General features: G+C 36.3%; 1 protein-coding gene and 1 long non-coding RNA gene across 2 annotated transcripts in view; both read right to left on the reverse strand.

Moving 5' to 3' along the window:
• The window catches only part of LOC310904150 (uncharacterized protein), a 265,904-nt gene that overhangs the window by 206,052 nt on the left and 32,190 nt on the right, over window positions 1-27,662 (reverse strand). The window lies entirely within an intron of this gene.
• LOC310904159 lies at window positions 906-18,247 on the reverse strand. The gene is made up of 3 exons (XR_014588084.1): window positions 17,973-18,247; window positions 6,980-7,223; window positions 906-4,953 (listed from the first exon to the last, which is right to left on the reverse strand). It is a non-coding gene; the product is annotated as an uncharacterized lncRNA (long non-coding RNA).

Consider the following 27,662-nt stretch of genomic DNA (forward strand, 5'->3'; position numbering starts at 1 on the left):
AAGAAAGACATGGGTAATAAAAATTACTCAAGCATGCTATAAAGGATTAGCTAGAAAAGATAACCTATGCAATAAACAGCATTTCACTGAAATTCAAAGACAGAATAAGAGCATAATTTAAGGCAACCCAGCAGTTGCACCAGCTCCTTTTTCCCCAAACTTTGCTTGAGAAGTAAAGAAATCAGACATGCTCTGTCATTACAATCTGCATACAGAAACATTTAAGCCCATAAAGAAACCTTTTGCCTGTAATAACAAGAGGAAATTAAAAAGGGAAAAAAAAAAAAAGACTGAATATAAAGCTTGAGCTACCTCTAGGTACATAACTGCTTCTGCATACCAGAAAAAAGTGCATAAACTACTGCCACAACAGGCATGACCTATATAATATGTTATGAGTAAAGGTACATTATCTTCAAATGCAATGTTTGATAAGCAAAAGCCCAGAGCTTTATTTGAACTATCCTCCAATAGAAATCAAAGGTATTGCACAAGGATGCAGCACTCACTCCTCCTGTTCCTTTTTCATCCTGGACAGCTCCTAAACACCAGGGCAAGAGTTTTACTTTAGCAAAAGCAGGTTTACAAGCAAACATGCTTATCAGAAGGAGATTCTGACCATTCTTACTAACTGAAGCAAGAGTAACAAGGCAAAAAAGGTTTAACTTTGTTTTGAAAGTAAGAATACAGTGTTTAGAAAATTTCACAAATGTTACACTATCTCACTACAACATGCTACAACAAGCTTCATCAACATGACTAGTCATGTTACCTTTTCCTAAACATATAACAACTCATGACTAATTAACAGTTGGCTTAATTCAACAACCATGATGATAAATGAGTTTTTTCCACTGATCAAAACATGTGGTAGATCAGGTTCAGTTGACGACCAAATATGTCCTACAACCTAAGTTGTAAACACCTACAAAAACTCCAGCTGTGAAGTATGATATAGATGATGGACAAGGCACACTAGTTTCAGTTATAAGCAGAAATCCCAATCCCACTGCAAAAATATTTTAATCTCCAAATATTCACTTCCAATAATTTGTAGTCCCATGACTTCTTTTGCCAGAATTTCAAATTGTGTTATAATGGAGCTGGGAGAAAACAATGAGGTTTTATTTCTTACATGAACTTAGGGTTGTGTTATAGCATAAAGTACCAAACCCACTACAGAATTCATTGCCAAGTACCAAACCACAGAATCACAGAATGGTTTGGGTTGGAAGGGACCTTAAAGATCACCTAATTCCATCCCCCTGTCATGGGCAGGGAGAACTTCCACTAGACCATGTACTGTCTGGCAGAGTTAGCTCATCGTTATGTGCTTAAGTATACACATTACCAAGTTTATACAAATTTATTTAAGAGAACTCTTCTATTCATAGTATGTGAAAAACTTTAAAAGAATAGAGAGGGCAATTTTTACTTGGAAAACTTTTTAAAAACGGCTATGCAAGTTAGAAGACTAGGTTCTATGAATTTGGATATTAGTGGGAATCCAACACTATGTAGCTTTCAGAAAACATCATCTATCTTTAGTCACCTTACACATCATTTTACACCTACATCAGCCAACGATAAAATAAATTTGATGGTTTCGGTCTAGTCCCTAGCAGACATTTATCAACAAAACCGAACTGCTCCACAATTGCATAGTAACAACCACCTATGTCCAGGAAGGACTTCAAAAAAGAACAATACAGACCAATGCCAGAAGTCAGCTTTTCTAATTTAAACGAGGCTCCTGCAAGTGTATTAAGGACAGCATTTTGCAGCCAAACACAGAAAATTTATTTCATAAACCTAGTTTTAGTAGGCTCAATATCTCTGTCCTATTAGTGCAGAGGTCATCTAAACTATTTTAGAAGACAAATATTTATGGTCTACTGAAAATACAGGAATTTTAATGGCACCTTCCCTAAACAAAAGGGAAACCAAATCCCTTGTTCAGGAACTGTTAAGATTATAACCACACAAATGCTCTCTTAAAAAATACACCCATTCAAATAATAATGAAAATACCACCAAGGTGAAATTCTAATCAAAGACATGTATATGAGTGACCAGCTCCAGGTAAAGAAAACAACAGGTTGGACCAAACACCATAAGCATCCTTGCGTGTTCTTAGTTTATTAAGACACAAGTCACATGTGGACTTAAAATATATATATTTCACTTATCAGAAAACAAGCAATAGAGCAATCTCAGTTCAGCATTTAAAGTGATTTTAAATTCTGCTTGTTGACAAGCTGACTCATCACCTGCACTAGGAACAGAAGAGAGCTATTTACCTTCTATTGACAGAAGCAATAATAGATCTAACTTATTTTCTTCTGTCCAGTTTAAAAAGCCAATCTTTCTTTCAAAACTTTTTGGTTAACAAGCATTCTCATTTAACATCTAAAACAAAACAGTATGTGAATAAGTGTAAAGCATTTCCCACTCTAACAAGAAATAATGCAGACACGATGCAAAGATCACAAAAAATTTAGGTGTTCAGGCTACAAGGGACAAGCTCTTCTCCTAGTTACACAAAGCATTTGCTTACAATGGCATTTATTTAAAGGAACCAGACTCATGCCTCATCTAAGTAATGGCAGAACTTGGTACCAAAATTATACTTTGCTTTTGGAAGCACAAGAAAGTCTTAATACACTTTTTGGTTAGGCTTGCAGCTTAAACATCATCTAGCTCCCTCTCACAAGGCTTTCAGGAAAAAAAACAAAATGCAGCCCTAATAGGAGTCTCACAATATACACTGCACACATCAGTTAAAAACCTCAACTGAGCCATTTCTCAAGCTTTTAATTTTGATAAGAACATTACTAAATTTAAAATACAATTCTGAAATTTGCCTAATGTTAAGGAAGCTGAATAATGAACTGATGTTGCCCCTTCCTCAACTGCACACGAAATTCATGCTGTAAGAGAGTAAAACTACTCCAGTATATCGACATTTTATTCACTCTTTAAAACATGAATATTTAAACAGAAGACATTTTTCCCCATGCAGAAGCCTAAATAGAAGCTCTTATCTGAAAGAGTAAAAGCTGTTATTTTTTTTTTTTCAAGAGGTTTCAGACTGTATAGAGATAGTTACATACACAGGCATCTCAAATGAGAGGGCACCATACATACATGTAATTGGTTGCTTTTTCTTTTCCTCGGCAGTCTGTACAAAACGTGAAAATGTGCCTGCTTCTTACTAGCCATTAAAAGGCAGTGGTTGCACCATACTGTGATTTGGGGAGCTGAAGAAAATAGCCAGAACTGACTGATATCTGATAAACAGTAACAGGAGTCAGTTTATTGCACCAATCGTTAAATAATGGTGCTGATTATAAGGCTGCTAACTGCAGATGCTGTAATTGTCTGTCATAAATCTTAGTCATTTGTGACAGGAGCACAATGAAAGAGAGCATCTGCTTGAGGGCAAATGACTTCTGATAAATATCAGCTCTGCTAAAATGTACTTGGATGTGTCTCAATATTTTGGAGAGCCATTCATGTTGCTTCCACAAATGTGAAGTTATTATTGGTTTGTATTGATTTTGCCACCTTGGTTTTTTTTTTTTTCCTTTTTAAAGAGACAGAGTCAGAGTGACTCAAGGTTGAGCTGAATTGAATCTCAGCTTTTTATCTGATCTACCTCATTCCTCTCAAATGCATGTTTGAGTTGAAAAAAAAATAATTGCACTTTTTCAGAAGATTGCTGTGCAGAAACACAGCCTGGAAAATTCAATATGTAGTTCAGCTTTTATTTTTTTTTTCCTCTTAAAGCAATTCCTAACTGAAGGAAAAGAAACATTTTTAAGGGTGTTTTTTAACATAACATTTTAGAAGGATTTAAAGTATTTGAAGTAAGAGTCAATCCGATATTAGGCTTCTAGTATAAAGTATAAACGCTTCAAAGAACATGAATGGCAAAAGACCCCACACTTCATTCCAGAATTCACAGTGTATACCAGGTACTGTAGACACCTCAACCCCAGACTACCACAACCCAAAGCAGGAACATACTCTTTTATGATTGCCTCTCTTGGTTCTGATTAAGCTCTACCCCTTTAAGCTTCTGGGTTTTTCTTATTTCAACTAATTACATCATTTCTCATTACTCCATAATCTCTTAAGCAAAGGAGACAGCAAACATTTTAGGACAATAGGCTATTTATGTACACAATATTGGAGTAAATCTTGATAACTAAAGGACAGCAGAAAAGGTTCTGGTTAGCATCTACAGCACATCCATTGCAAACAGCATCCCCAGGATCTCAAATGAACGCATGCAAGAATTATAAGTTTTACTTATAACATCACAATCTATTATTAATTACTCATTTAATCACTATGGTTTTATGGGAAAAGCTACTAGCAGAGTTCAGTTTTCCATGCCCAAAAGTACCAGAATTGCTTCTTTCCCTTTCTGGCTGCTAGCACCCATGCCTCACCCTGACATGGTGCACAAAAACAAACTGAGGTCACTGCCCAGCTGACTGCGGAAAAACAAAAACAAGCAAAAAAAACACCAAAACAAACAGCTCCAGTTCTGACACAGATCTTAAAATCCCAGAACAAGCTGCAATTATCAAACTACAACAAGTCCCCAAGTACAGGAAAAAAAAAAAGTGCAACTTGGAAAAAAAGAATGGGGAAATGCCTAGGTACATGCCAAAGATTAGAAGAGCTATTAGAAGAGTTATATTTTTTTTCCTCATATTCAACAGTACTGGGTCCTGTGAAAGACAAAACCAATCAATCATTAAATCAGTTAAGCAGTAGCTCTATCCTTTGTATGGCATACTAGAAAGCAAATACAAGCATAACATGAAGTAACCCAGTTGGAACACAGAAGTGATGTAGAAGATTTGGCTGGATCTCTTTCCCATGTACTTCCATATTCATAACATTGTAAGGATTATATTTTCTTCCAAAGCTGTAGAAATCCTGGAGAAAGAAAGAGAAAGAAGTATTTTCTTGAGCCATTATTAGGACTCTGAATGACTCTTAGCCAGAAAGACTTAAATCTTATGCTATTTCCCTCATAGACAGATGATGCTCTGTTGTATAGTTTACACCTGCAGCATGGGTAAACAAAGTGGGAGATTATGATTTACTGCTCTTGATTTCCATAGCTAAGACCAAGTGTCTGTGTCCAGATGAAAATACAGATGTAAGACAGTTTAAAGAACAGAATGATAGGCAAATAAACGCACAAGACCTATTAAAGAGGAATTAGTATGCTTTTTGTAAAAGGAAGCAACATTGTAGAAACATATTGTTCTTTTTCAAAGAAGTCAACAGTTATATGTACAAGTAAGTTCTAAAATTCAAAAAGACTTTTGGCAAAGTCCAATGTGAAAGTCTGTTAAAGAAGCTAAGTTGCCAAGAGATAAGAGGGAAGGTTCTCATCTGTGTAATAAATAAAAGAAACAAAGGTAAAATAGAGAATGAGAAATAAACGAACAATTTTCATTGCAATATGAGGTCAGATGCAGCTCACAAAGATCTCTGATGAGGCCAATGTTATTTGAAAAATATTCAAAAAAAGATTAGTTGGTGGAAAAAACGATCGCCTAATTCACAGAAGACTGTTATCGTACCAAGTGAACTAGCAATGAAATAGCAAGTGAAATTCATTCTGGATAAGAGTTAAGAAATATTTGTGAGAAAAGATCATTCTCACAACACACTGATTTTTTCATAAAGGGCTAGAAAACAAATTGGGAAATGATATGGTGTTTTTGAGCTAACTGCAGTTTTGCCCTTTCTCTTCCAACACTACATACAATAGAAATAGTAAAGGTACAGAGAAGGCAACAAAGCCTGTGAAAATATGCAATAGAGTCTAGAGGTTAAAAAGCTACAAACTTGAAGGTATATTTTACAGAATATATGATACAATAGCATAAAAATCCACTGAATGTTATGCATAAAAAACAAACATTACTGCCTCAGACTGGTGATGCAAACTGCTGAAGGCTGGGGAAGTAGCCTGAAGAGTGCTATGGAATGAGTGTCTTGTTCTTGCATCCTCTCTTGGGCATCCACTGCTGGTCACTGTCAGAAGTAAGATACTGAGCCATCAAAGGGACTTCGGTTCTTAATGAAATGGGTTTTACTTTTAACGACTTTTTTACTTAATGAAATGGCCAAAAGGAATCCCTCCTTCACATTAAGTTTGCATGTGAACACAAAAAGGAAATGTTAAAATTTTAACAAGATAAATGGTTTAATTAATGGCTTACTACATTTTGTTCATAAGTTACATTTCCATTCCCTAATTCATGTTCAGTCTCCCAAGATACATTAGACACCAATGTACTTTAGCAAAATATACAGATGGGAAAAACTTCTGTCCTGCTTTTTTCCTCTCTGCTCTGAAACTCCTTCACTGAGCTGCTATATTTCCGTCACTGTTCTGACCTCCTGCTATACACAGCTTTAGCTTCTGGCTCCCAGTTCCCACCAGAAGTAATTTGTAAATGGAGGCTAAAATGAATGCTGGATAGGCAACTGGAAAGTGCATTCATTTAAGCCCAATAAGGAAACATGATCTAGCCTTTCAGTCTAAAACAAAACAAACAAACAAAAACACATAGAAAAACAAACACCCAACTGGTTTTCAAATTTGAATGTACAGGGATTACACCACATTCAATGTCTACTTGTAAACACTTTAAAAGTCACATGTTGTGCCTTTTATAAGCACAACATTTATTAGACTTGTTGAAAGACTAAATAAACTTGTCATTGCTCTTGGTTCAAAATCTCTTCCAACCTGCTAGAAAGTTGTCAAAATTATGAGCTTTTTTTTTTTTTTAAACAAAAAACCACCACCACAAAAAAAAAAAATAAGCCAGCTTTCTTTGTCATTTTCTGGATAGAAAAAAAAAAGATAAAGAATATAGCAAATCTACTTTAAAATACAGTAATGATAGTACTACATTAGGTCCTTTAGCAGTCACTTTACCTCTGCAATCAAGAAAGCTGCTCAGGGAGCAGCCCCGCAAAGCCCTGTAGAGAGGATGGCCACACTCCCTCGATGCTATCAGCTACGCAGGCACAAGGCCCTTTCCCAGACCTTCTGAAGTACAGCACATCCATCAGCAACGTAACTGGTGTTTATTCAGACTGAAACCCAGCCTTGCCAGCAGAACTTTGCAGCACAGGTCTTGTCCAAATCATCTTGAGAAAACCATTACAAATGTACAGGACTAGAATAAATCACACTGACAAGTTAGTCTTGTGGCAAAAGCACTAATTTAAAGTATTAGCTTACTTCCGTTAAACAAAAATACAACCTCTAACCTCTTAATCAGTTCCACTGAAAATCTTCCATTATTTTTGAGAAGGGAAATCAACATTTGGGTTTTACGTAGTTTCCAAAAACTGCTTTGCAAGTTTCCACAAAGCCCATAAGGAAAACACATGAATGACTTCCGTCACTGTTGAACTAGAAGCTTTCTTTTTTTTTTTTTTCTCCTGAATATTTCATTATTAGTTTAGTTCAAGTCTGCAGTAGGACTTCCAGAGGTTTTACCTATGGTACATGACTTGAGCTGCTGGATGTACACCACAGCATTTTGAGGCAGGCCTACACGTAACTGGACATACTGCAGTTTCTTTAAAAGAAAAGACAACAATGCTTTGCTTTAAGTTGAGAAGTATTTGGAGTAGGGAGGAAATATTTGTTGTTACTTTAGGAGCAGTCCAGAGGAAGTTTTTATTTACATGAACAGAAACTCACTTGTCTTCATGAAGATTGTACAACATTACCTCAAGTAACTTTTACCAGATGATGACATCAAATTAACACAATTTTTAAAAACAACCTGCATACAAACATGCTAAAGGCATAACATGGCTTAATTTCTTTCCTTTTTTTTTTTGTATAAAACATTCTTAAGCTCGAATTACAACCCATCTTCTTAAATGCATCTATTTTCTTACCATCTCAAAACTAAGATGTTGAAGCTCCTTTAGGATGAGCTTTAAATGACAACTGTGCAACAGCCACTTCAAGGCAGACGCATCACTGCCAGAGGAATGCCAGTGGATCAGCAGGGTGTGCTGTACGTATCCACGAGGCTGTGTGGGCATTCATGCCTTGAGAGCAGGAAGCCTATCCTAGGGGTACTCAACGGGTTAAAAACACTGCAATATGCATTAAGCACGTTTCAAGTCAGCAGGGTGCCAGTCTAAGATGTCCTCAAAGCCTAATTTGATAGATATTATGCCATATGCTGCTGCAAGTAGTTAGTAATAAAGAAAGTAAAAATTTTATGGATGAGCAAAATAGGAGCTCTTATGGATGGAGTGTTTTTAAATCAGGTGTATAATTTACCTACCGTCAGACCACATGTAGAGTGCATTACTCAATTGAACTTACAGGCAGATAGGAAGGCAGTTTCTTTTAATAAGCACTTCTTCAACTTATTGGCTCTACAATTACTTGCACCAATTACCAGCAGCTGCTGCCTGTTTGGTGTTTTATCTTAGACAAGGAGTTACATTAGTTTCTAATCAACAAACCATTCAAGGACTCTTTAAAAATATTTAAGCTTAATTTCCCTATTTATTTGAAATTAACTGAAATAGTGAATATTTTCATTGTAGTACTTCACTTTTTCTTAGGTTCTACTCCAAACATAGATTTATTGGTGTAATATTAATCTCTACAAATTCTATATATCCAAGAATACACATCATAAAGTAGACATATAAATGCCTTCAGTACATGCACCATCAGTATTGACCTTATTAACCACATGAGAATCAACTCTATATTCACAGTCATATTGCTTTTATAAAACATCAAGCTTGCCATACAAAGTATTATGCTCCAAGACCTTTACATCTTGTTCAAGTCTTTCAACCTCATTATTTACCTGTGTGACTCACACAATAGGGCACTGGCTAATGTACTGAGATAACAATTACCAAAGAAAGCATTTTAAATTTTTTCTTTTTTTTTTTTAAGAAAACTGAAATACTCTATTATGGGAAAGGTGGACTTTTTTTTTTTTTTTTTAAATCTCTAGATTTTCAAAGTTTTACTTCTAGCACTTTCTAAACAACAAACATTTTCCTGTAACATGAAAACTGGTATTTCCCCTGTAGGTTTTCCAAATATCTCAATAGCAGAAAAAAGGATTCAAGAAATCATTCATACATGTAAGGAACATAAAAAACTAAAACGTACCATAACAACAGATGTACTATTCATAAATAAAAGTAACAATTAATAAAAAAGCAGCACATCTGCTAAACTATTCCAACCAAGGCCTTGACTAAATTTCCGAGCTGCCATCTCTTCAGCTACACTAGAGGACTCTACCAGTGCATATGGCAACAAACTCTGCAAAGTTTTCCTGGTGCTCATATACCTACTCCTGCCCATGCTCCCTTCTCCCTAAAAATAAATAAATAAATAAAATAAAAAATACTAGGGACAGGTAAACTTAGGAAGAGTTTGAGCAATTTAAGAGGCTGCAGGACACAGCCCTTATTCAGGAACAACAGAGGCTGTTGTTCTGGAAACAGCTTTCAGCATGGCAAATTCTTGGGAGAAGTCTGCTTTTCTAGGGAGAGTACTGTTTGCTACAAAAAGAGAGTCAGATAAAGTTGTCTTGCGCATTTAAGTTCTTATACCAATCATCACACCTTCAGAGTTCCTCTTCTTGTGTATGGGGACATCATACATGCAGAAGCATGGCAGGAAGCTTAAAATTGGCATATATGCCGTTGGAATAGGCATCGGTGTTCAACATTCACTTTATAGTGTATGTCAATCAACACAGGAGAGTTAGCCAAAAATATTTCTCTATAAAAAGAGAACTGTTGTAGAAATTTTAGAGCATAATTTTCAGACCCAAGACAGTCAAGTAACATGACAATGTAATTTAACAGATAATTGCTTGTGTACAGTCTGGACTGTGTTAGTTGGTTAAACCCCCTATACAGAAACCTTGCGATGCTAGCCACCTTCAGTATATATCATGATTCCAGTTCTAAAACACAGGGAAGAGAAGGTGCTAAATCAGTGATGCCTCTCAAATTCATTGGCACAAAGTGATACAAGCCCAAATTTGGTAAAAATATTCCAGTCTGTTGTCCACAGGCTGTTTATTACAGACATACATTGCAGTTGCTTGAGGGTAACAAAGAAAAAACTATTATTCCTAGTTTTCTGAAATTGTGTTATAATATGGAAATCCCACAGCTTCTATACAATAATTAAATCCAACTAGGGCAACCAAATTGTTTCATATTATCTGTTAAAAGAAAATAAAAATCAAGACTGCTAAAAAAAAAATCACAGAAAATTACTTAAGAGGCCTCAGGGTCAAAGTCTCGCATAATAAAGGAGTCCTCTGTTAGTAAGGATCAGGAAATTACAAATGATTTCAGAACCCAGTGCCAGAGGTGCCACCTAGTATCCCACAGGAACATGAACTTCCAACAGAAAGCACAGAATAATTTAGGTTCCCAGAAACCTTTGGAAGTCATCCGATCCAACCCTTATGCTCCCCAAAGCGAGGCTAACTTGAGTTAGCCTTGAATCAAATCATGCTACAACAGCAAATCAGAAAATTAATCTACAAATGAATAAAGTTATTCAGAAACTTTGTAGTGAGAATCATTTGAAAAACAAGTTACAGATGAACTGCCCCTTACATGTCTCAGAAGTTATTACTTGTATATCCTTCTTCTTTTTCCTCCGAAAATGTACTAAATATAATTTGCATGGGAGGGCATAGTTTTCTAGGATTTTACTAAAGGTGAATAAACAATCAGGCCTTGCTCAACAACAATGGGGGGAGGAGGGGGAAATTGCCATTTTCCTCAGAAGAGGCCTCCTGGCCTCTACCTTCCACAGATTTACAATTTAGTTTCTTTATCACATTACCAGTGTGTTAAAGCTGCCCAAGCCCATTGAATAATCTTTTGCTATTAAAGTTTAGAAATAAATTCATATTTTTATTGCAACTTCCTTTAACTCATACAGTTAACTTACAAATTGTTCTTGACTACATTTCCGAACTGCCATCTCTGCAGCTACACTAGAGGACTCTACCACTGCATATGGCAACAAACTCTGCATTTTCCCTCTTCTTTGAATATGATCTTTATGACAGCTGGGAAAATCTAACCCTCTCAGGACTCAATCAGATATTCATATCAATTTGTTTAATTAACACCATGCTTAATATCTCTCAATTATGACTGCAAACACTTTCTTAAAACAAATCAAACTCAGTAACTTATAAAAACAACAACAGCAGCAAAAAAAATATAATCTGACATCATTTAAAAATCACAAACAAATCTTCAAGAAAATTAATTCAAAGCTTCTTTAGCACTTTGAGCAGGGGAAAAAAAAGCAGAAAATCCATAACACCAGAGTGCTTGAGTTACCTGCTTATATCCCTTCAAGGTATGAGTAGTACAGCAGCTTATCATATGCTCCTAATTTTCCTAAGTCTAAATTTCATTTTTTTTTATTTTATTAAAGTACAAGGGACTGCATGGTATTCTTGGACAAATACACACAGTATTTCTTGACAGAAAGGTGGTCCAATATACATATCCTATACATAATATATATGTTAGTAAATATATTATATATAGTGACCTTAGTTTTATTAGGGTCTCACAATTCAAAATTCCACCTGGTCTTCTGATAATATCCCGAAGAATGGCATTATTTAAGCACATATTCACTACTATCCTGTAGAATAATCCTGGTGTCGTTTGACATTGTATAACTGGTGATTTCCCTAGCTGATACATTAATGCACCCAGCAAACTGTAGGAAGATCTTTCTCTGGACTAAAACTATAATAGATAAATGTTATACACAATTCTCTACGTACATCTAATCATCATTGTAGTGTACACTTACCACATCATGAATTTTAGACATGTCTAATTACAAACATTATTGTTAGTTTAGAAATTTGCTTGTAGAGTGTGTAGATTATGCAAACAAAAGGAATATAAAAATATGTCATCACTAATCTGTCATAGCTCGATAGCAGTACTTGGAAAATGGCATGCTTCCTATTGAATCAAAAAAGTTTTTATGCGATTATGTACAGTACAAATACTTAAAGGCATAAAATTAACTATTTTGGGATAGGACTTTCTACAGAAAATGTTGAGCTGAAAGGGACTTGTAGCTAAAGCAACACTATTAATGCCCAGTACAAATACCAGTTTGACAATAAAAGCATTAGACCTTGCTTTTGAGCATGCACAGCTGTGCATTTCACTAATCGAGGACCTCTTCATTTTGCAGACTCTGCCTGCCATACTCTCAGTGACCTCTGAAAGGGTCAATAGTGGGAACAACTGAAAGAGTAGCAATAGGAACTATTTCCTAGCTTCTTTAAAGTCATCCCCCCCCCCCCCCCGTGGAATATCAAAGGCATAGTGACACTGTCAAAATTATAATTATCTCAATCAAGAAAGAAAATTCTAGATGACTGAAGAACAAACCAGCAGCTACAGTGGACTTAAATAACCTCCCTCTTGGCAATTTAACATATCTTTACTGCTCATCTGAGAATTTTGAGATCTTCTAAGACAGGTAGCATCCAGATCAGCTTCTTAGTCATAAGCCTTATGACTTTGGTTCCCTAGAGAACCAGAGCTCCTCAGGCAGCAGAACTCATAAACTAATAAAATTACCCAAAATACCAAAACAAACTTTACTATAAAACAAAAAACAGTTCTGCTTAGCATGATGGATACTAGTGCTGAGACTACACAAGAAATAAACGCCCCAAAAAATTGCAGTTTCAGAATTCTCTCAGATTTCTCAAGACTTAGGACCTGTAAGATCAAGTCTAATGAATCTCACTAAATATCCACACTCCAAAAGAAAAGGATGGAAAGGGAGTACTGAGCAGAGAAAAACTATTTTTTGTCCCTTTCCTGCAAGCTCATTAAAAAGTACACATTTTTTGTTCCTCAATAAAAGAAAAAAAAAAAAGCAAGAACAAAAACGTACATTAGTTAAAAAAGATGTTTATGCTATCCCTCTCCTCCCAAAACAGCAGAAGTGGAACGGTCATTTCTTATATGACAAGAAGTTTTCTTTTGTTTCAGAACGGCAGATCTATATTTGCAGTTCAGGCAGGCATACCTCGGATGGCTACCTAGGATGGCTACCTAGGATGGCTTTGATTAGTAAAGGTGAGCACCATGGGGTTCGCTGCTGGACAATCATGAGAAATGGTTACTCTCCAGTTATGGCACCTACACAGCCAATATTTAACTGCAGCTAAGCATTATATTGTAGAGCATGAGAAGGAAACGAAATTACTATTTTAAGTTCCTATGAAATAGATTCTGGTTCGACAAAAATAGCTAAAATTTACAGGCTTGGGCATTTGGTTAAATCTGAGGTGATGCTTTTTACTTTTTTATTTTTAAATAACAAACTTATTTTTAAACACACATCTGTGATTCTTCTCATTGCCTGATATAGTAATATCTATTATAGACATGTTTGATAAGGTTAGCTTATCTAAGACAGATTTTACCCTTTAAAATGAGAGCTCTTTAATATGATGGAAAATTTTCTTTTAAAAAGTGGAATTAATGTGCACTGCATATAATGTGTTGTAAAACAGGCAGCGCATCATTATCACCTCCTACTCAGAGCCATTTTAACTATAATCTCAGTATTTGGGTAGCTCAGCTAATTAACAACCTACTATTACTGTAAAGATGAGATTGTCATGTTATTTCAAGTGGTTTTTTAACAGTCTTTGAACACTAACTACTAAATTTGTTAACAGTTTGCACTATTTTAAGAAGAAAAATTATATAATTTTTCAAGAGTCTAGAAACTGAAAAGACATGTAATTTTATTAAAAACTACATTTACATTCAAAGGCTTTTTCCCCCCCTTTTTTTAACTAAACTCATTGGCCCATCTCTATGGACTGCTTATGTTGATTGATTCAGAAGTTAGAACAGGAGCACATCTGATGTTTCCTCTCCTTACCATCTCAAGTTGTGGCCCCACTTCAACTAAAGCTGAAAGCAGAAAAGCCATAGCAGAAAACAAATATTTATCAGTGCACATGTACATTGAACCACAAATCCAGGGACAGTCAAACAACAAGGTTCTAAGTCCTTATTTGAGCGGTCATAAAGTAACAAGTACAAGGAAGCACAAGTCAAGTCAGCTACAACTAAAACTTTTTTCATAACCATGTTGTCAAACGGTGCCATAATTTTTTCACAGCTCAAGGATTCCAGCGTTTTCAGATAGAGAAACAGGTATGGTCTCACTCACAAGCTGTTCAAAACCAGTCACTGGATTTTAACTTCTTGGTATTCAGACAGTAAACTTGGTTTCATACGTCTACATTGTCTTATGATCAGCACATACTACGTAGCCTCTGAATCTTGTGAAATCCTTACTTCCAACACGAGTTTAGCAATGGTATGTACCTACTTATCTTTTCTAGTTGTGGTCATAGGTGGTTTACCAACACAAATCGTCACTAAATACAGAACTCAACCTAACTGGGGAAGGTGCAAGGTAAGTGTTCACCATTATTTGGTTCTAGTCCCCCCAGATATTACTTTGAATATAGGCGTAAAAGTCAATAGAGGTAGAAATTCCTGGTTCTTCATTAGAAAAAAAAAATCTTACAGCTCAGACATTTGAGCAGACGTGGAATCCCTGAAACATCAAATGTGTTTTCTCTACTGAAGTATACTCAGACCACGTTTTCCCTCTAGCAAAATATAAAATCCAACCATCGTTACTAGCTTCATAATATCTAAAGAAATTAAGTCCCACTTTCAACCTTCAAAATCCCTTGAATTAAATACTTGAATTACCAGCACATATATTCTGTTTTATCAGGTTTATCAAAGAGAAAAGGAAGCATTTAAAAGTATGAAAAGTACGTTCCCTTGTATGTGTGCCTTAAAAAGAAATATACAGAATTGGTTTAAAACATCTTGCCAATTGTGCCTTCCTTTACCCTGTTTAAAGCACATCTAAGTAGTCTGAAGTAGAAATAAGACCCACAAGTTAAAGAAAACTGATAACTAAGTATGCAAGGTAAAAACCTTTGCTCATGAAGAACAAATCATGTTCTAGTTAACTTACTTTTAACGTTAAGCTAGGATTTTCCCCCAATAAGGTGCAACAAAAGCTGTCACAAACTGATAACATTAACAAACACTGTTTTAGGCTAAGAAGTTTGTTATTTAACCTTCACAAACATTCACACAGGGTATCCAATGAAAAGTAAATTACTCATTAAGAAAGAGATTTGCAAGGTAGGTACCAAACAGGTCAAGAATGGAAAGCAGTTCATCAGACAACCTAGAATTCTGATGCTATTTGTAAGAACAGATAAAAGAATTACATATATTTTTGAGGACCAAAAGTTACAAAGACAGGTGTTTTACAATCGGAGCTTTGAAAAATCATAGAATAGAAATGAAAAAAATTGAATAGAAAATGAAACCACATTGTCTGCTAAATTAGAGACATACAAAAACTGCACAATTCAAGCTGATATTAGACATGGTGCTTGGGAACACGTTTTAGTGGGTGATATTGGTGGTAGGGGGATGGTTGGACCAGATGATCTTGGAGGTCTTTTCCAACCTTAATGATTCTATGACTTATAAAATAAACAAAATAACTTAAGTCCAATAGAAAAACTCACAAATTTCTTGAGAGTCATTCTATTAAATAATTTCTATCTCCTTCATAAGATCTGCTTAGTGGACCTACCATAGATATTCTGTGCAACTACATATGCAGCATTTGGTCAGCAATCCTTGCTTTAAAATATTTATATCAGATTTTCTTAGGAGTAGGGCTAGAAAAGGAGCTTGGAAGAAAGCAAGTTGACACAAAACTTCACTTGAGTTGCGCTCTATATGTATATTGGGGCCAACTGGATATAAAATAATGGACCAATAGGAGTGAATTCTTAAGTGCTACAGCCAATGCTTTTTCTGGCAGTATGACAGTGTATCTGATAAAAGTCCATATACATGATCAACTTATTGATGAAATGTAAAAGAACTGACAATACTGAGAACTCTGTTCTAAATTAAAATCAAAAAGCAGTTTAATTTGGAGCTAACCATGAAAGACCTATTCATTTATCATTTTATTTCATGAAAGGGGATAGAAGTGAAAAGCCTAATTAACTTCTCTTAAATAAAAGAGTACACTAGTATTTATTTACTGCACAGACTGCTTCATATTGCAGGATAATTGTGTGATTATTATCTCCACTCAAGGGAAAAAATGCATTTATTCGTTACTACTGCATCAGAGCATTATTCTGTACCATTCAGCACTAGCAGATTTTCATCCAACCTGCAATGCATTCAGACAGTTTTTTGTTTTATAAAATCATACTTTAAATATCATGCATTGATATCTCAAGCCACTACCTACAGTTTGTACAATTACTTACTCCTGTTTGACTACAGCAGCTTCCTGAAAGGCCACATGTAGGCACTTGAGGATGTAATTCTACAGCTAACTGCTGGGGACTTCAGTTACAAGCCAGACTACAGAAGTCACAGCCATCACATTTAGGGGCTCGTTTTTTTCCTTCACCATCAGTCTTTCAGTATCTATGCTGATTAACCAGAGCTTGTATCTTATTTTCCCTGTTGTCTCTGTTTTTGAAATATCATGAAATCTAGATTTCTCAGGCCCATTATGTTTCCAGAACTGTTTCAATGTTGACTCTGAAGTATCAGAGGATGTCAACATTTTTCGTGGTTAGAACTGTGCAGAATTCCAGAATATAACAAAACCAGCCGCAGTTCACTTCTATCTACCTCCTTATTCTGTACCTATGAACAGTGACTTTGTGAACATAACAGCATGTGTTCTTAAGACAAAATAAATTGCAAAAAGCACAACAGAAAGCTCTCTAAAGACTTCGTTGCTGGAGTCATTATCCATAACATCCCACCGCCAAATCTGCAGAACAGAATAGCACCATGTTCCTTGCCTCCCCCCTTCCCACTCCAAGCTACAGATATTGATTAAAAAATTGACACCAATAACACTAAGCTTAAAATATTCAAAGAGAGAGAGATGGTTAAGACCCTGAGTTTAAAACGCATCCTAAACTCCTAATGAGAACAAATAAAATGGAAAAAGTCATTAGGAAGCAGGCAAATAAAAGGAAATAGGAGGTATTCTGCTTTTCCACATCAGAATTACGCGTACCCAAATTCATCCAGGACCAGATCCTGCAGAGACTGGGAGTTCTGGTCTCATTAGGTCATACGCGAGTAAGTTTAATTAGTAATAAAACTGGCTACAATAAAAGTGAATACTGCTCATCTGTAGAATCCAAAGAACTGGGCCTTTTTAGCTGAAAGTTTAACTATTTAAGTTCACTTATTCTAAGCAAAAAGTTTTCACATGAGGAATTTCTTTTAATTTACAATATCGTAAACCACACAATAGTAAATATCACTTTGTATGAAACAAATGAACATGTGAACTAATACTGTTATAACAGAGTTCTGAAACTGCATTCACTCAGCATCCCTTTAACTATAGACATAGCAAGTGTAATACGCAATTGTTCACGACTTCAGAAGCCAGAAAGTTATTTTACATTTTGCCCATTTTTAATAAATCTGTTCTTTTTTTTTTGTCAGCCCAAAGCTATTAGGCTATCAGATCCTGAAACATTCTGAATATTTTCTAACTTTACCCAGAAGACATGATTAAACATATTACTGTGTACCATTACTTAAAGTCCTGAAAGTAACACATTTGTGCTACAAACTGCTGTTATATGAACCATATTTCTACTACAACCACTTTTTAATAAGAGCCCCTATCTTCTTTTAGTGTGAATGTTACTTTACAGAGCAAAATGTGTATAATTATAAACATAAAAAAAAAAGAAGAAGAAAAAATGCATCAGGTACATTACCCAAACAATACCATTGGAGGCGTAGCTACCAGGAAAGCAGCACTTCCTATCACCTGCTGACCAAGGCAGGGCTTTCCTCCACACTGCTGCTCCCCAGGCACACTGGCCCTCACCCCACGGGCGCTGCTGGGATCAGGCAGCACAAGCAGTCCCTGCTCCAGCTCCTGAGGCTGGCTTGGTGACACCACACATCTTGTTCGCCACCCCCCTTCACAGAACAAGCCTTGCTGAGTTTAGCCAAAACCTTCCCAGTTGAGGTGTGCTAATCACTGCTGGATGAAGAGCACTCAGCTGATACCTGGCTCTCAGATGCAGTTCACCTGTGCAACCAGGTGCTACAGTCAGGCATGGTTTTTCTCCCTTCCATGTTACAGCTGTAAACCCTTCACTTATATGTTCATTAAAAAAAAAAAAGCAGGAAAGTTTTCCTTCAAAAACACACAAAAATACAAATGAATTGTTGATATAACTACACGCAGTATAGTCACATTAAGGACAACTTTAACTCTGTCTATGCTGTCATTAGAGTTCAGATTACCCAGTAGGACTTGAAAAATTATTAAAATACAAACCAGCATATAAAGAAAAGCTGTAATCATTCTTAGTAAGAATTTGGTCTGTCGTAGAATCAGTTAGATTGAGAAACACCTGCAAGATCATCAAGTCTGACCCATGACCTGAATCCCATGACTAAATCATGTCCCTTACTGCTATGTCCACATCTCCAACCTCCAGGGATGGGGACTTCCCTGGGCAGCCCGCTCCAATGCATGGGCAACCCCTTCCATGAAGCAATTCTTCCTAACACTCAGTTTAAGCCTTCCTGGCACAACTTGAGACCATTGCCTCGCATCCTATCACTTGTCACCTGAGATAAGAGACCAACACCCTCCTCACCACAGCCTCCTTCCAGGTAGTTGTAGAGAGTCATGAGGTCTCCCCTCATCCTCCTTTTCTCAAGGCTAAAAAGCGCCAGTTCCCTCAATCACGCCTCATGACTCTTGTTTTCTAGTCCTTTCTGCAGCTTTGTTGTTCCCTGCAACACGCTCGAGCAACTCAACGTCCTTCTTGTAGCAAGGGGTCCAGAACTGAACGCCCAGCACAGCGGCATCCAAAAGGACAATCACTTGCCTAGTTATCATCATATTTCAATGACATATTAAGCATCCTTTAGGAATTCTGTAAATCGAGGTGGGTAAATTCATATTCTGTGCTACATATAAGTGGAAAGCCAACACATATAGAAAATAACTCCTTGAAAAACTGAACAAATTGCTTTCACCTGTGTCACTCTCCCACCTCTACCCCTCAAAACATTATGCAGAAAAATGTTTCTGACATAAACCTAAAAACACATTTATTCTCTCTACCAAAAAGAAGGCAATTTTGGAGAGGTTTGCTGCGCTCAGAAATTATTCTTAAAGCTTATTTAAGGCTGCATTTTTAAAGCAACTCCTAATTACCCTGTGCTTGCTGGATTATTAAATGAGGGCTGCAAGATTAACAGTTTACTTTAAATTATTGATACCTCCTCTATTAATATAATATCATTTAATCTAGGTGTTTTCCTTGATTTAATCAATTAATCCAGAACACCAAAGGCAGATATCCTCTATATTAAAATATATACAACTTTCATCTCTCCACTTAGAGGGCAGCTCATTTTGAGAAGTCTCACTGAAAGCATTGTATAGTACATCACCTCAGGAATTAGTATTGAGACATAATGTAGCTTTCCCACTTTCAGGCAGATGAAACCTTGCACAACATACCATACTCAAAACTCTGTTATTAAGTAGCTACCTACATTCAGGTTCCTTCTTCTACAATAATAATAGATTCTGAAGGCCACTGCTTGTCCACACCAGTAGAATCAACTTACTCTTTCACCCACTTCAAAAAGAAATAGCAAAATAATTAAACTGTGTTTATACATATAGCAGTTTTTAAAATAATGTTACAAATGTAGATGCCAGACAGTAAAGAAGAATGAAGGCTTTTAACATTTTAGATATCTTCCAGACAATACTGTTGTTTTGCCATAATGTATTCAGGTCCATTTGAGCCTCACACAGGTAACCAATATATACTAAACAGTTTTAACAAAATCAATACCTGTGTATTATGAGGAGATTAAAACAGAGTGAAGTACACCACCACCCCCAAAATATTTTTAACTTTACATAAGCTGTGATAAACGTATAGTTTTAATTTTACATTTGCCAACAGTGACACCTGCTGGAAAGCAGTGTGCTCATATTTTCTGTATTTTCGTGCTATAATATGACAGCTTACTTTATGGTGTGATGCAATCCAGTTTGCACACACAGTAGAGATCATAAAGTTAAATCTTTGTATCAAAGGTTGGATTATTCTGAGGAGCAGGGGCATACAATCCCTCCCCCCACACTTTTTTTTTTTTTTTAAAAAAAAGAAATGTTTGGTGCTTCAAATGAAAGCAAAACCAAAGAATCTTATGTAAAAATATTAGAGTATGAGATCAGTAGGCCTTGAGAATTGCAGTGAAACTGGGACTGCAAAGATCTCTTGGCTCTTACTTATATTCCAAGTCACTCAAAATCTCATTCTAAAATATTGGACATGAGACCGATGTAAAGTTCCACAACTACACATTGCTATTTTGCTCAACCACATGCCTGTAAAAAGCCATTTTAGCAAGAGCGTGCTTTGACTTCTAATAGTTGGAGACAATTGTGTAAACATTGCTGCATTCTTTAAATGACGTTCTTTATATTATGCATTTTTGCACTAGTATTCGTCCACTGAAGTAGTTATGGTGTGCTATCTTCTTTCATACTGTTTTTAAGACAGAGTTCCATGCTATGTATGGATCTTATGCAAATGCTCTTTGATTTCAAATGAGACTTTGCATACTAAGGAGTCTATTTTCCCATCAATGCGGAAGAGATTTACGCACATAAGTCCCATTACCATTAATGGGACTCACCCACATAAATCCCCTGCACATTGATAGACCCTTAGGATTTACATTGAAATGGGTCCTTTAGAGCCATTACAATGTCAACCTTTTGCCAGGATTTTGCGTATTAACAATACTAAGCAATACGTGGCAATCTTAATGGGCAAAATCCTGGCAAAAGGCACAACACAGAATGATATGAACAGAGCAAAAAATTATCTATTTAAATATGATCTCTAATTACTCATTATCTGTCCACATTCCTATTGTTTTCCAGCATTATTTTCCCTATTAAAAATTCTACCCTCCATTTTACATGACTATCCTCTTTCCTTAAGAAGCATTACTCAAAAATCTGTTCCAAAGCATCTTCAAAAAAATTTAGTTTTCATTTTCCAGCTGAACAACTTTCCTCCTATTAAATTCCCTTTTAGCTGGTTACAATCTCATAACTTATAAAAAAAAAGTTTTTAAATTGATAAGCCTACATTATAAATGCAGTAGTATAAAACTAATAGTATAATTGCAGCAAGTAGGGAAACTAAGTTGATTTTGAGAAAAGTAGGAGCAGAAAAGTAGAATATCCATCTGTAAGCAGTGAAACATAACTTCAGAAACTTGCCACTGCTGTACAATTACTCTGTTTCCCATGACGACAGGCAAGAAAGGCAAGGTCACCTAAAATTCCACATTAAAAAAAAAAAGCAACAGTTATCAAATATGTTAGCAGAAATGCTTGCAATAGATATAGCTTCTATACATAGAAAGACAGTTCAGCTCCTAGCTGCTAATTTGGCACCTAGCTTTCCATACTTTCACAAGTGCTTTAGCACTTAAACAAAAACTTGAAACTAAAATATTTCTTCAGAATTTGGTCTACCAGTAACTTAAGTGCTTGGCAACCTAGCCTGGACAGGACTCGCTTGGCCCTTTGCCACTGTGACATGACCAAGAAGCAGCATACTTGATGAACAAGCATAAATACCCCACTTGAAAAAAATAAAAATTTCGCATTTTCTTTTTTACTGTTTATTCCTAAAGTTTTGTATGCTTATTTATGGAGTTAGAATACACAGCTAATATTTTCCCTTTCAGCATTCAGCAGTCACTAAAAGCACCCCAGTGCTGAGTGACTGACACCTGTACGAACAGCCCCCAGGTGCAACCACCAAAGAGAACAAAGCCTCATCACTTAAATCCTGAAATATTCTCTCCTCTAGAGCACTGAACAGCAACTCCTACCTACAGTTATGTAAACTTAACATCCAGATAGCAGGCACCTGCTGTGGTAGGAAATGCATAGTCCCATTAAAAAGAAAAAGAAAAGAGGGAAGTGGTGCTGCTGACAGTAGCAATTTTACATGAAGAAAGCAAACAAAATTCTTATTTTACAAGCAGGAATGTACAGGTCAAGAATTGCACTCTGGGGGACCAACAGCAGTTCTAGCACATGCTATCAGCCACTGCTCCTTGATACTACTGGATACATCACTGCTGTAAAGAAATAAATATTGAAAAGTCTCCTGCCATTCTTCCACAAAGAAAATTGTTTTACACTAGAGACTGAGGACCCGTCTTTATTATTATACTAAAGAGGAAAAAAAAAAAAAAAAAAGACATCAAAATACTGGATAAGTAGCCATGGTGATTCTTGATCTCACGTACACAACAGACTATCTGCACTGTATGTGACCTTCTTCTGCTCCCCAGATGATGTAAGTCTTCACTGACTTCAGCATCAGTACTGTGTGTCATGATCCTACAGGATCAGGCTCTTAGGACCAGACCCACAAAGTTAATTATGTAATTAAGAGTCAAGAATGTAAATACTTCAAAGAATCTGGGTCTTAGTGAACAAAACAAAACCAAAATATTAATAAAAAGAACAACCACAAAACCACACCATAACCAGATACTGTGGTTCAGACCAACAGAAAGACCAAGTCTGACAGACTGATTGCACGAATTTAACTGCCAGACAGCTAAATTCTATGGAAAAATTTGCCAGTCAACAAGTTTGGGGAAATCACTCTTTATTCCTCACAAACAGAATGAGTGCAAAACAAAGCACTCTTATTCTACAGTACACCTAACAAGGAGCCTGCCTAAGTACCTTTATGGCTAAATCTCAAACATTCCAGTCCGGTAGCACATTCAGAGGATGCCTAACACACCTATGGGACGGTCACTCTGTGATGCAGCTGAGAAGACTGTCTTCCCCTTTCATTTAAAGGGAAAACACAAGATGGTGCTAGAGGTGGCAATGCTCATTTTTACTCGGTATCTCAGCCACTAGAGTGCTGCCCTGTTTTTGTAGAAGTAACGTTATCCTTTGTTTACACTCTAATATCCCAGATGAAGTGTCCATACTCACCTGGTAAAACGCTAGCTGGCAGTACAACGCATCATCATTCAGAGAAGGGGACCATATTTCCACAAGAAAGAGAAAGCCCTCACTTGGGAGAGAGCAGATCAGGTCCCAAACTTCATGAGAGTTCACTCACTGAGAGCAATTGAGAATTAGACCTCGGAGAATTAACCAGTGGGAAAACAGTTACACACGTGCATTATTTTGCAAGTTCTGCTGCATGCTAACAAGGTCAGGACAGAACTGATCTCTAGGACATAATTCAGGTTTTCTACATTGCATCTAGACAACAACAACAAAAAAAAAATTTAAAAATCCAGGTTATAATGGGTTATTCTTGCTTTTGCTGAACAGCTGTACTTCTGTAAGAGGAGCACACATTTAACATTGCCAAGTTATCCTGATTTAAATGATCGCCACCAAGCTCCTACCAGAGGCATGCACTTGCAGGCCATTTGTGTTTTGGAGTTCAAAAAGCATTACAAATCCCACATTCTGCATTTGCCATTAACATCTTCCACCCAGAAACAGCACCCGATCTCTGCCTTTCCCAATGACCCACCTTCACCAACCCCCAGAACTGTATGGTTTTTTCCCACAGTCACCCTCGTCCCTTCCAGAGCTGCACAGAAGCTGCAGTTTCAGCCCTCAAACCTTTTTCTTTCTCTTGATATTGAATAGAGCAAAGAAAGAGAAAAAGACAGAAAGGGCAGAGACCAGCTTAGAGCTGAAGAAGGTGGCAGCCATCCTGAACTGCTAGATTTCTTGTGCTTTGCAAATGGATTCAGCTACTGTGTCCTTAGGTGAAAGCAAAGAATGCTCCCCAGCAGGCCTAGAGAGCTGGTATACCCAAGGAAGAAGCAGCCAAAACTACTACTTTGTTTAGTTAAGGTTAAGCATGTATCCCTCTCTTAGGGCTTAAGCCTCAGGTTTCTCACAGCTTGCTCTAACCTCAGTTAAGATGAGATTAATGAGAAGAATTTGGGAGAGTCAGCAAACCAGGTCTAAGCGGTCAAAATTAGATTGCTCAGGTACAATTGTCATCTCTCAAGATATGATCCCCTATGATCAGCTGTCAGTGAACTTTCTTTTGTACTCATCTTCATCTGTCTCTAATGACAGTTTACCAGTGGTAATGTCTGTATCTTTCCTCTTTTTGTTGTTTTGTTTTTATATTTTTGTCACAAAGCAACCTTGCTGTTGTGATACAGCTGCTATATCTAGTTCCTGCTCTGTCCTAAAGTATAATGTCTCGCTAGAAGTTTTTGGCTCTCATTATAGCTTATATTTCTGTAGCTATAGATAGTAGTAAACAAGCACTCAAAAAATTGCACTTTTTAAAAACGCCACACCTTAGTATTGCAGAGTGAACTTCTGTGACTTACACGTCACCTTAGTTTTACTAGTCAAAATACATTTTCAGCTATTGTTTCTAGAAAAAAGCAAAAGAATAAAAATCCATATAACTAGTGCTAAGGTTATGACAGTGACAGAAGCTAGGAAAATTCAGAGTTAAGGCTGACACTAACCTTTACTCACACCATCAGGTTAAGACGAGACAATGGATGTCTACACGTTGGAATTCCCAGGCTTTGTTAAATATGTATCATAACCTCCACATTAATTAAGAGGAATGCCTATCTCCTCTTTTCTCAAAAAAAAAATAATTAATTAATGTTTTTATTCCTTAAAACAATTTAAAAATATTATAGGAATGAAAAAACAAGCGATAGATTCTGTCTGAATTTTACAGAATACTTTCACATGCATACGTACTTCTTAATAACACAGCAGACCTAATTGGGCACTGCAGAAAACCCAGGCTTGCGATTCCCTGAGTAAAACCTGCTTTTAATGTCCAAGGACCCCACAATAAAATGGGAAGGTAGGGCGTTGCATGTATAGGTATAAGTAATGAGATGGCCTAATATGACAGCCTGGGGAACCAGGGAGTAACCAGAATATCCCAGACAAAATGCATAGATGTGGAAGAGAAACTTTTCTAGTATATCGTAAATCATCCCCTTCACAAGAAAACCATCACAAAAAGCAAATATTTTTGTATCTACAGTAATTATGTGTATATATAGAATATGCACAATAAACCATAAGTTTGGAATCCATCAATGCATTTTACTGCATTAATATCTCCCAACTTTTACACAATATCCCTTTGAAATTACTATGTCTAGTTCTTCATTTTAATGGTATGATGTGACAGATCTTAAGGAATCTGTTCCAACCCAGTAACTCCTACTTTCACTCCCACCCAAACATTCAATCTGTGTATTGCAGCTGCTTTTCATAATTTCTTTTTCATTTATCTTTAATAGGCTAAATTTACAAGGCAAGTTCCTGAAAGCAAGCCAAAAAGATGTTGCTTATTCTGTTTTAAATCAAATACATTTTGACTTCACTCTCTGCTACAAATCAATCCAGAGTTTACACTGGCTTGACAGTTTCCTTCACCCACTTTTACATGCTACCAACACCCTTGTACGTCTCTCCTGGGCTATGGTTTTCTAGTGAATAGAATATATATATATTTGATGGAAAAAGACTCAAAAGAAAGTGGATTTCTGGTGGTTTTAAGCTTAAGAACATTCCAAAATGCATACCAGACTAAAATGAGATCTCAGCTTCTTGCCCCACATATTTCATGGGAAAAGTTTCCACTGAGGACAGTTTCTGTCTGTTGTATTTGTATTTGAGAGAATGTTGGAAGACGGGGAAAACCAAAACATTTTCCATATATTATGCAGTCAGTAATTGGATACCTGTTCTACTAAATAATTTCCAAATTTTGCTACCTACCCACTTGATACTCCTAATCGACTTGCACCATTACCCGCATGCACAAGAGAACTCACACTATCTGTTCGACCTGACAGACACCAGAAGGGTTCCACTGCAAAGCTTCAAGGAAAGAAGCCTTAGAGATGGTCCAGCAGAGGAAATAGAAGGTGTTAGAACACAGTAACAGACAGACTAGAGTTCTCAGATGGAGTCGCTCCCCTAAGATGCAAGAGAACATTTTTGCGCAAGGATGTTTATGTTTTCTGCATGCATAGATCATTGAAATTCAACTACTTACATGCTTCTAACTCAAGGAGACATACAAGGAGATCATACACTATCAGATTTACCAGTCCTGGAATCACGATGGAACTTAGTCTAGTATTTGTAGTCAGTTCTTTTTTTTTTTCTTTTTTTTTTAAAAAACAATGATGAGATTTCCTAATAAGCATCAATAACCACAAAACAGGCAGTGATCTTAATCACTTCACACAGCAAGCATTAATCTTAGAAGTGGCTCTGTATTTCAAGAGCTCTTCACATAGTTATACCACCTCCCACTGGATTCAAAAGTATTTTACTAACAGTACTAGATTAAGCTCACAGAACTACAAGGTACCTAGGTTAGGAAAATAGTACATGTCATAACAAACACATTTTCACAGCACATGAAAGGCTTGCGTAATTATGATAAAAAGCCTATATTTTGCTATTATCCATAAAACTATCCTTCCTTAATCTTCTAAATTGAAAAAGTATAGCATTAATGCTAAATACGAACTCTGAAGTTGCCAGTCAAGACTTTCCTCCACCCCAGTACTTTTTTTTTTTTTTAAATACACATGTATGGGACTAGCTTAAAAAAAACCCTCTGCTTTCTCAGATAAGAAGGCATAGATGAACCTAGAATCTTCAGCCAAGAACTGAGTCCTTACTGCATAAATAAAGGTATGGCAAAGTCATCAATCCATGCCCTAGAAAATTCTCTGATCTACAGAATAGGACAGAAAGAGAAGAGAGCAGGAAAAGGACATAAGAAAATAGTTACAAAAAAGAATCTAGGAGACATATCCTTGGTACATCATAACATTCTTTGGTCCTAAATAAAAGGTAAAGGAAACATTCCTACAAATCACTAACTTAGAACTTTGATGATTTCAGTTAAATTCTACCCACTAATACTTATGAATACCTATTTGTCCATTGCAAACAGGAACCTAAGATTCATTTATGTACTTAAAGTTGTAAATGTAATACATGTGGCATTCTATAATCTCAAACTATTTTTTTCTTGTGAAAGCTTATCCGTCACAGAAGCACAGATAAAGGACTTTATGCTACCAGAGTGTTTGCTTGCTTTTGCTTTAACAGATTTTTTTTTTTTTTGGCTCAGGGTCCAAAAATACAGTTTATATAATTAGCTGAAACTATCTGAATTCACTTGTCAGTAGAATTCAACAATAGCTATCCCAAACATTAATGCAGCATTTTAGTAGTATATTGGAGCCGTATTTTAAGCAGAAGAACTCCTTTCTGTTGTGCACATTTAAGGAGTCTGCTAACCCAAAACTCTACTGGAGCTCCA

Source organism: Anser anser (assembly GCF_964211835.1).
Source record: "Anser anser genome assembly, chromosome: 9".
NCBI classification, from domain to species: Eukaryota; Metazoa; Chordata; class Aves; order Anseriformes; family Anatidae; genus Anser; species Anser anser.